A 10,281-nucleotide genomic window follows, 5' to 3' on the forward strand; every position below is an offset into this window, starting at 1 on the left:
TCATTGCTTCTTTCTGCACCAGGTATTTCAGAATAACTCCATACAGTAAGCGAGTAGACAGTATATAAAACTTTGTATGTGCAACTAACTTAACATTTAAGCTGCATATGTTTGAATAAATTATTAACAATTTAAACCTACCATGTAGTCAGAACTGCACTTAAAGAAAATTACAGGATACCTTCACTTTTATCATGCACACTGAGAATGTATAGCCCTAGACAAAACACCAGGCTAAACGTCCAGCAGAGAGGATCACAATCTGTGCTCACCATCTCTTCCAAAAGACTGCTAAATACAAAACAAGTTCATACTGGTGGTTTTCTTCCTTTTATCTCATTTACAAAAAAATTTAAGTGCCACTTTTCCAGCTAATCACTATTTGGCAGGTAAGATTTTAAAACAAGCGTACCTGAAGCATTCAGAGACTTGAGTACAACTACTCTACCCCAAACCCCTCTTTTCTTCCCATGAGTTCAATGACAACTACTACTGAGAGAAGCCCAGAAATGTCACTGTACCAATTATATTCTTATTGCCCAAACTTTCTTTAACTCTGAGGATGGAAGCTTAAAAAAAGCTTCAATTCCGAGATGTCCAAATATGAGAAGCAGCCCACAAACAAAGCCAAGACTGCCAGATCTGAGTCAAAGGGTCAACATGCCTGAGCACTCTCAATTTGGAAGCACATCAAAATTCTTTTACCAAATAATTACAGCAAACTGGGATTCATAAAAGTCATTATGTCTGATGTAATACAATTTATACTCATACTGGTGGATTTCTGCTGCAAAACTTTGTTTCTTAGAATTTCTTAAGAAGTGATCTTTTAGTACGGGTAATTTGAAAAACAATCAAAATCCTATCCGCAATAAAAGCCTTCAACTAGTTCAAATAACATACTATAATAAGCATGGCTTTTCAGATATAGCATAAAACTTGTGTTTTCTTAGTATTTCAGGTGTGTGTGTATATATATATACACATATATATATGTGTGTATACATATATATATATATATATATATGTATATATATGTGTGTGTGTGTGTATATACACACACAAAAACAATTATTTAGAAGAAATTTTGACTACTACTTCAAAAAAGCAGCCTAAAAAAAATCAAGGGAAAAAAAAAGACTGATGTGAAACAATTCTGTCATTGAATAAATCTAGCAACTTAAGATTCTTAAAATCTCTCTGATTTTAGATCTTAGTTAAGAAAAATTGAGTTCAGTGTGAAGGATATTTTAAGGTGTAAATTAATCTATCAAACAGCAAGAACTCTCCCCCAAGTTCAAATGTTTAAAAACTAAAAGACCTGCAGACTGCTCAAGCAAGCTGAATCATTTCTTATGAAAAACTTCTCTAAATCATCACAAAGTTCATCACATCAATCCATGCTGCAATGAGCATGCCACACATGTATAGCTAAGTAAACAAACTCAAGCTAAGATGACCAAATGCAGTCCTCTTCCTTTAACAGACATCCTCTGTTGAATAAATTACATCCATCACATGGCATAGGGATGTGCATTTTGGTCACGTGCAAAGTAAACAAAGAGATTCTCCAAGAACATTTTCTTCACCTACAAATCTTCTCCAAGTCAGTATTTGCAAAGCTTCTCCAAAGAGCAAGAGTTTGGTAGAAACAAGCTACAGCAACCTGAATTGTTCTAATTTAGTCTGCAGATTGGGCACCTCAACACAATTTCTCCTGTTTATCTACCTGAGGTTGTATAACACCACTTCATGATGCTGAATGCACTGAGTATAAAACCATCTCCAAGAAAATATTTTTGCCCTGCCTAATGGCTAATTATGGGCTTACAGAGCCTTTGTCAATCAAGAAATAAATATGAAAGAAGTAGAACATTTCTTATTCCCATTCTATACTCCCTCAAAAGCAATAGAAAAACAACCACAACACACAAAGTTCCCTGTGCATCCTTCAGATCCCTGGAAAAGGTGCCAACTGTTTGCCTAGTTTCCTTGAGATGCAGATGAGGAAAGGAACAACACTTGGGCTCAAAAACTCATGTGACAAACTCATTATTGTGCAAAGACTACAGATTTCTTCTTAAAAAGAATATACCTTTAAAAAAAAATAACAGCAGGGCTAAAGGACGTGACTTCAATTTGCCTATGTATTTTCTGCTTGCTTACATGACCTCCAGAGTACTGAGTCCAATACTATTTCATACTCTGAGGGAAACAGTTGCCAACTTTTAAGTGCTAAGGTGGCATTGAAGTATTACCATCTACATCACTTCTAAAAGCACCATCTTGGTATTCAAGAAGAATCCACATTTGAGAGAGAAAATACTTAAGGTGGTACTTACAACTGAAGGTAGTAAATTGACCAACTCCTTATTTGTGACCTGATGTCCAGCCCCTGGCTTTGAGGTCACTCTGGGTGTTCCAGTGATATCCTATATATTTACAGGTTATTGTTGAACCTAAGATTTTTCTTATCAGTGAGCATCAACATGTATTGCAGCTATCAGAGTAAGAGGCAACAACTGGAAGTGGATGGAATAAAAAGAAAAACACAGAAATGATCTGGTAACAGTACCTGCAGCAGCAACTGGACCTGGACTTCTGCTTCTTTGAAGAAGTCAACCTAAAAAGAATTCATAAAAAAAAGAAACATTTTCCACTGAATCTACACCACCTGCAACACCAACCACTGAAAATCCTTTAGGCCACTTTTACAACAAGCCAGTACTCAGTGTTCTGATACTTAGACATGGCAGTCCTGGTTTCATTATTTTCAAGTAGTCTGCTTCTTCACTGGGCAGGACCAAACCTACCCTCCCTGTTAAAGAACAGGATATATTCATCACAGCCAATGAAAGTGAAACTGCAAGTTACACTGGCTTGAGATTTGATGAAGCAAACTACATTTTCATTCACAATAATACATTATGGACACGTATCTGTGTATGTGTCACACTATAAGGAAGATGCAACTTCACAGCTTTATTACAAGAAAAAAGGAAAGAGGTGCTCTTAAAGGCTGCTTGTAGACTCATCCCCCAGCTCAGAGATGAAAGGGCATCAGGGAAAAAAAAAAGTCAGTGCATGTTTTCGCAATACCAGTAACAGCAATACTGAGAAGAAGGAGCTGTAACCTAGGCAGAGGACCTATATAAAAACAGGGGATCGTGTCATGCAGAAGCCATTAGCAACTTTCAGTAGAGTCAAGCAGCAACTCAAGCCTGGTACTTTTTGTAAGCTCTGCTACATTACTGAAGCTTTTTAGGTTTCAGATTTAAAACTAAAGGAAACCCTAACTCAAGCCCTATCAATGGCACTGCCATTCGTGTCCTAAAAACGTTCAATTTTAAAGCTGGAACACAAGACATTCAAGGTAGTGCCTTCACTAAAACATTATGCAGAACTAGAGGATATTCTCCATTTCTCTGGTAGAGAAGTTCTGAGTATAAATAGCAAAAGAATAAACCTGATTTTAAACTAGTATATTAACCTCAACAACAAGACTAGAAAGGCTCTTCCATACTAACTTCATACTAAAAAACAAAAACATAACAGAACAAAACCCAACCCACTAACCAGTGGCTTCCCACCCCCCAAAAAAAACATGGTACATAGAGATACAGACTGACACAGGTACATTTCTTTCCAACCTATTTCAGAAACCTACCTTAAACAGAGTTCACGAAAAGACTAGTTAGCTTGCAGCTGGCTAAATCCAGACAAGGCTTGCCGAAAGTTCTCAAACCCAGTGAAACCACACAAAGGCATGTCAAGAAATTAGCAAGCAGTCTCAAAAAGCTGTAAATACTACATTCTAACCGGCGTTATTTTCTGTCACACACATCAATAAGCACTGGACGTGCTATGCACCTGCACTTACAAGATCACTTAAACATGGTGCTTGCACACACACAAAAAAAACACTTTCATAAGAACAATGCCTTAAAATGCACCAGACCCAACAGTTTTTTGAACAACAGATGTCATATAGCTACTGGCATTTTGACCGTAAAAACAAACTGAAAGGTGTAAGTTACTATTTCTTACCTGAAAACAGTCTTTTCCTACAGGAGGCACAAGAAGTCAACAAAAACCTGTAAGCAAGCAAGGGAGGAAACTTTGAAGATGATAAGGAATAAATAATTAAAAAAAAAAAAAGAACGGACGTGTTACGAACACTTCACAAGACTTCTCAATGTGATGTGCCACTATGTGCAAGGTATCTGCAATTATTCTTAAAAAGAAAAAACAACAACAAAACCTTCTACATCTACACAATTAGGCAACCATCAAGAATGCAGTTTTAATACTGAGGCAAGCACTTATGGGGCTCAACAGTAAATCCTCCCCCTGTGTATATTCTTTAGCTCAGCTCACATCTGCACAGGACAGTGCCATATGGGCAGCAAGAGAAGACAAGTGGCAGCAGCGCAGCAACAGTGGCAGCTTCTGTCAAGGTTTGACAGATTACAGCCACAGACAATACTGAGCTGCCAGCAACACAGATATACATAAAAGATGCAGTGACAGAGAATTTAATATCCCCTACAATTAAATTAGGGATTGCACCCTCCTTCCCTGGCCAAGGGGGAGAATTTAGGTCAATATCATGGCTTAGGTTAACCAGGAACCATAAGAGCAAGAAAAAGAGCTTCAGAGAACTTATCCAATTAAAGGTAAGAATTAATTATATGCTTCTTACATTTCAATCAAGGCAGCACTGTTATGAGCAGCTACTATTCTAGCCTCATTCCCAACTTGACCTTAATTAGGTACTCTGGATTACAGGCAAGCAGATTTTACTCTCGGGCTGCTCAAGTAAAATATTATTTCCATTCAGGACACACCAACAAAGTTATCAGTAGAATGTAAACTGAACTCTCCCATAAACTGGCTTAGGTCAAACAATCAGTATTTACCTAAACCACCTTCAATTCCTGAACTACTAGAAGTCACATGAAAAAAAATAGAGAATTGCACTACAAACGATCTCTGCTAGAAGTCTTCTCATTGAGCTTTTTTTGGAGACTGGTCCTTGCTCGTAGTAGGAAGTTAAACAAGTCCACGCCAAAAGCATTTCTCTTGTACAGATGCTCAGTTACAAGCTCCTGTACAGAAACCTACATAAGGTTACTTCAAGTTATCAGCATTGTTTTTAACAAGTTACATTTCATTTGACTACGCTATACAATACCAAATTCTGTACACTGTAAAAATCAGTTGATTTCATCCAGTTTGAACTCCTGGACACTCAAACATCCCTCCTTGTCTATGTCCAAGTGTTTATGCCAGAAGCAACAGCACGGGATCGCAGCAACGTTTGAGATACGAGCAGGATATTGAACAAGCAGCAGAGATGTAACTGTTCCCCAAAACTGTACTGAGAACCTCCTCGATCAACCGAGTGCTACCACAGCTACAGCCTGCACGTGTGCTCCAAGCCAAGCGGTCCGACAGCCCGTGCTGGAGGCAGCAAGCCATCGGGAACCCAGGTCTGTCGGGAAAAAGCACGGTGCCTCCCAGCTCTGGGTATCAAACGCACACGACGTGAAGCGGCTCCCAGCTGCGCGCAGGGAGCGATCTCGATCTCGCTTCCCCAAAGACGCCTCAGGGAGACGAGCAGCAGCAGGGAGCAGACGCGCTCCGAGGCCCGCGGCCGCCGGGACCGCCTCCGGGCGCCGGCCCCACGCGAGCTCCGTCCCCGGGGCCGCCGCGGCCGCCCCCCGCCCCGCAGAGCCCCGCCGGGAGCGGCCCCGCGCCGCTTCCTGAGGCCGCCGGGGCCGGGCTCCGCCGCCGGCCCCTCCCCGGCCGCGCACCTCCCGCCGCAGCCCCCGCCGGGCCCCGGCCCCGCCGCTCCCCCGGGCCCGTTCGGCGCCTCTCTCCCGGGCCCCGGCGCCGCCGCAAGGTCACTCGGCCGCCCCCAACGGCCGGGCCCCGCGGCGCCGGCGCTCGGCGCGCTCCTACTCACCTGGGCCGCGGGCGGAGGCGAGGGGAGAGGAGAGGAGAGGACAGGGAGCGGGGGCGGGGGCGGCGGGGGCGCGGCCCGGGCCCCCCGGCCCCGGCCAGGCGGCAGCGGCGCCCGCTCGGCGCCCCCGGCCCGGCCCGGCCCGGCCCTTTGTGCGCGGGGCCGCGTGCCAGCCGCGCCGCGCCCGGCCTCCCTCCCCTCGCCTCGCCTCGCCTCGCCACGCCGCGGGCCCGCAGCGCAGCGCGGGGCGGGCGGGAGGCGCGGGCCCGGCCCGCCCGGGCGCCGCCGCGCTCTTACCGAGGGCTCTGCACGGGACAAAGGCGGAGAGCGGAGCCAAACCGCCCCCGGGCCCCGCTGCGCGCCGAGCCCAGCGCCACCGACCGCGCAGCGCCACAAAATGGCCGCCTCGCTGCGGCGCCGCCACCCGCCGCCGGAGGGGGCGGGCTCGGGCCGGGCCCCTCCCGCTCGCTGCCGGGCCGCGGGGGCGCGCAGCGCGCTCCCTGCGCGGCCCCGCGGGTCCCGGTCCCGGTCCCGGTCCCGGTCCCTGCGGAACGGCGGCGGCGGCGCCTCGCGGTCGGGGCGCTGCGGGCGAGGGGTGGGAGGACGGCCCCGGCCCTGCCGGCGAGCGGCCTCCCGACAGGCGCTGCCCCCGGGCTGGGGCGCGGCAAGAGGTTTCTGCGTCCACCAGGGCTCTGAAAAAGGGTGAAATAAACCCAAAAAACACCAAACACCGCGTGCCCGCTGCCCTGAGGGGCTGTGTCTGTCTCCTCTGCGGCCCCCAGGCAGCTCGCCCTGCTCCGGGCCCCGTGCTGCCGGCCCCTGGACGGAGCCTCGCAGCCTCCTGAAAATCAAAACGCTTCTTCTCAGTTCTATGGTAACTTAAAGCCAAGAGCACGCTGGTGCAGAACAGCAAAAATCTCTGCAGGTTGAAGTTCTTAACTTCAAATATTGCAGGATTTGTTGCTGTGGGTGATAAACTCTCCTGGTTCAGGGGGTTTGCCTGAGATAATCCATCATTTTCTGCCCGGAGGCCACAGACAGGTGAATGATGGTCACCCGCCAGGTTTGAGGGACGAAAGGGGAGCTGTTGTGGCCAAGGTGCCTGCGGGGCTCGTGCTGCAGGTAGTGCCAGTTTCACTTATAATCACTTCAATTTCAAATGATCATTTCATGGAGAAAAGCTGAAACAATTTTCAATTTTCAGTCACTAAGGAGTTGCTTTTTTTTTTTTTTTTTACTTTTTTTTTTTTTTACTTTTTTTTTTTTCCCCAGTTTGCAGGGTACTCGTATACCCCACGTGTGTCAGCAGCGTGTACAGCTGCATGCAACAAGGTGAGTGGGCAACTCATAGCTCCGAGTCTAAGCACTTTTCTCTCATCTTCGTCCTGCCAAATAACCACAGAAACTGCTGGCGCTGCACAAATCCAATGACATCAGCCTCACCCCAGTGCCATGAACAGCACTGGACCCAACAAGCACAAAGGCTGGTGCAAAGCACCTTCTGTGTTAATGTTTCTCTGATGTTCTTGTATGTTAATGTTTCTTACAGCTTGTGAGCTGTGTGCTGTGAATTTGTGGAAGCAGGATGACTTGCTAAAAATGCCATAACAGGAGGAAAAAAAAAAAAAAAAAAAAAAGTGGCAGAAAATGTAGTTATCAGTTTGGACTATTTTTAACCTGGGAATCTCACATGTGGTTTTAACATTGCAGGTTTCTAGAGACAAGAAAAAAAGATTGCAGAATGAATTAAAATAAAAATCAGCTAAACAAAACCACTCCAAAGTTTTGAGGAAAATAATTTCCTTTTTTTGTTTTTATACTTTTACTAAAATGTAATTGTAGTGTTTATGGTTTTGTTTCATTTTGTTTTGAGAGCACTATATTTTATTAAAGTTTTGACCACTTAAAAAGCACTGAGCCTTAGAACATCTGTCATGAGAAAGCAGGTGTCAGAAACCATTTCCTTCTCCACAGAAATGGGTCTTTCTAAATCCCATTGTTTATGAGTTGAGGGAAATAATGTCTTATTTTCCCTTTATCTCCCTCCTGCCCCCTTCTTTCCCACAAGAGCAAACTACTTCTGGCAATCTATGGAACTGTATATACCAATTTGTGATGTCTTTTTCCTTGTGGGTAGTCCAAGACTTCAGATTCAGTGTCTGATGTCAGTGTTCTTGGTTGACATTTACTGTAAAACCTCAGATGTTAGATATCCAGCCTGTCTCCACAGTCTGCAGAGCAACAGCCTTTCCTGGAGAACAGCCTCCCCCTGCATTGACATCCACAGTGAACAGCAATGCTGTGCCTGCCTCCAGCTTGTCCCTGCCTAGTGTAAGCAGAAGAGGAGCGTGACCACGGTACTCACCTGTCTGGGACAGGTCCTAGCCCCCCTCAGGAGTTCAGCTGGATCAGTTGGGATCTCACACATCAGAGAAACCAATGAATGCAACCGTGGGCAAATTGGGCTTTGCAGGCCAGGGAGGGTTTGTCTGTCCACTCTGGAAAGTGATGCTCTTCTCACCTGCAGAGTACCTACCACATTCAGCATGAGGGGTGCCATGAACCTTGTGAGTCACTGTCAGGGAGCAGCAGGAGTGGGGTGCTGTGCTGGGACAGGCGAACCGGAGCAGGGGTGGCAACAGAACATGAGGGCAGTGCCCTACCCAACACTGTGCAGTCCAGTGGTGAAAAGGGAGCAGAACAGATCCAGTGACAGCGATAAGAGTCCAGCACGCAAGCCCATAGTGATGAGGCAGGAAGGTCAAGGGAGAAAGTAAGTCAGCCCATGTGTTGGGGTCAGGGAAGTCCACGGCCAGGCACAGGAGTAGCTGACCTGGCTCAGGCAGAGACCAAGGGTGATGCTTTGTGTTTAGGTGACATTCCCAAAGAAGAAGGAGGAAGTTCCCAGTGAGGTGTTTTCCTTTGCCATCTCTTTCTCTTCAAGGTCAGCTCTACAACTGTGCTCTCACCAAGCTGGCCTTGAGCACAAGCAGCTGAACTGCTGAGGAGTGTGCTCCAGGCTCTGGCGCTTCCCTTGCCTGTCGGCAAGCCAAGCTTGCTGACCATTTTCCCCATACCTCAACAGAGAAAATCAGGCATGTGGCAAGGGCAACGCATCCAACCAGCCTCCTGCCTCCACTTCAGCACGAGAGGATCCACGATCAGAAAGCGCCTCTTGCATTGACTAAAAAAAGAGACTGAACAAGCTGCAAAACGATGCCATCCGTGAGGCCAGCCTCTGCATTTGGCTGGAGAAATCCCCTGCAGAAGACTCCCCCCTCCTCCCTGACCAGCCACCCAAGGGGCCGGTGTGGCAGATGCAAAGGGTGTCTCTGCGCCCATGGAAGTTTATCTTCGCCTGCACAAGGGCCCGGCCAGTGAGAAGCAGGGGAGCCTGCAGCTGCGTGCCGTGCAGCCCACGCGGGGTCACTGCAGCCCGCACTAAAGCAGCGCCACAGCGCAGGGAGGCCGCAGGCTCCCAGCCTGCCCGAGCATGGCGTGGCTCAGCTGCCAGCAGAGGTGGTGTGCTGAGGCTGCCCCAAGCATGGGCTTTGCAGAGCCGGGTGGGCATTAGAGGAGGGCCAGCACGGCTCAGGGGAGTTCACAGCCATAAGCTGTGCCCTTAACACCAAAGATCAGTCCGAGGATGAGCTTTGTGTCCAGCCCTGCTCGTAGTGGCTCATGTCGGAACATTTTTGGAGGCCCCCCCATGTCTGGCTGACCTCTGGGCGAGGCCCCGAGGCACATATAGGGGCAGGGGCTCACTCACCAAGTCAGTGCCTCTGCCACACAGCAGCACTCCATGCCTGGGCAGTTTATAGCTTAGGCCATTTTGTCATTCCTTCTCTGTTGGCCAGAGCAACCAGAGAGGCTGGGAACTGGCTGTGGGTCTCCAGGTAGGATGTCTGCCCTCAGCCTGGGCAGGGCCAGCACAGCCCCATTCATGGAGCAGTGTGGCAGAGATGTGCAGGCACGTCAGGGCACCTAGGCACCACCATGCTGATTCAACTGGGAGCAGGGGGAGGCTGTAGCCCCTTCCATCTCCTCATCCTCTTTGGGCTCCTGGAGCCATGGGGTCTGCCTGAGAGTGAGGAGGTAGCACACACTGCAGGGACACCCAAGCCCGGTATCTGGGTGCTATTTACACTTGCAACACCTTTGTCTTCCCCAGCAGGAACCAAGGCTGGGTCATTTCAGGGGAGGTTGTACCACATGCTGGAACAGTTTAATAGCTCAGTGGCCTCAAAGGAGAGGGGCCCCACTCCTCCCCTGTCCCCTTGCTCTCCACATTTCCCCTGCAGCCCGTGTGGTCACCA

At 47.8% G+C, this 10,281-nt stretch overlaps 1 protein-coding gene across 6 annotated transcripts in view; it reads right to left on the minus strand.

Annotated features, from left to right (window-relative positions):
* The window catches only part of PHF20 (PHD finger protein 20), a 70,410-nt gene extending 64,028 nt beyond the window's left edge, over nt 1–6,382 (minus strand). For all 6 annotated transcript variants that reach the window (XM_082773247.1, XM_082773246.1, XM_082773245.1 and 3 more), the window contains exons 1-3: nt 6,263–6,382; nt 4,048–4,094; nt 2,576–2,623 (exon numbers count right to left, since the gene is read on the minus strand). The gene's annotated coding sequence lies outside the window, so the exon portion shown is untranslated. The remainder of the gene's footprint in view (nt 1–2,575; nt 2,624–4,047; nt 4,095–6,262) is intronic.
* Nucleotides 6,383–10,281: the final 3,899 nt, after the last annotated feature.

The sequence above is a fragment of the Aythya marila genome, assembly GCF_965140915.1.
Source record: "Aythya marila genome assembly, chromosome: 16".
In the NCBI taxonomy this organism is placed as follows: domain Eukaryota; kingdom Metazoa; phylum Chordata; class Aves; order Anseriformes; family Anatidae; genus Aythya; species Aythya marila.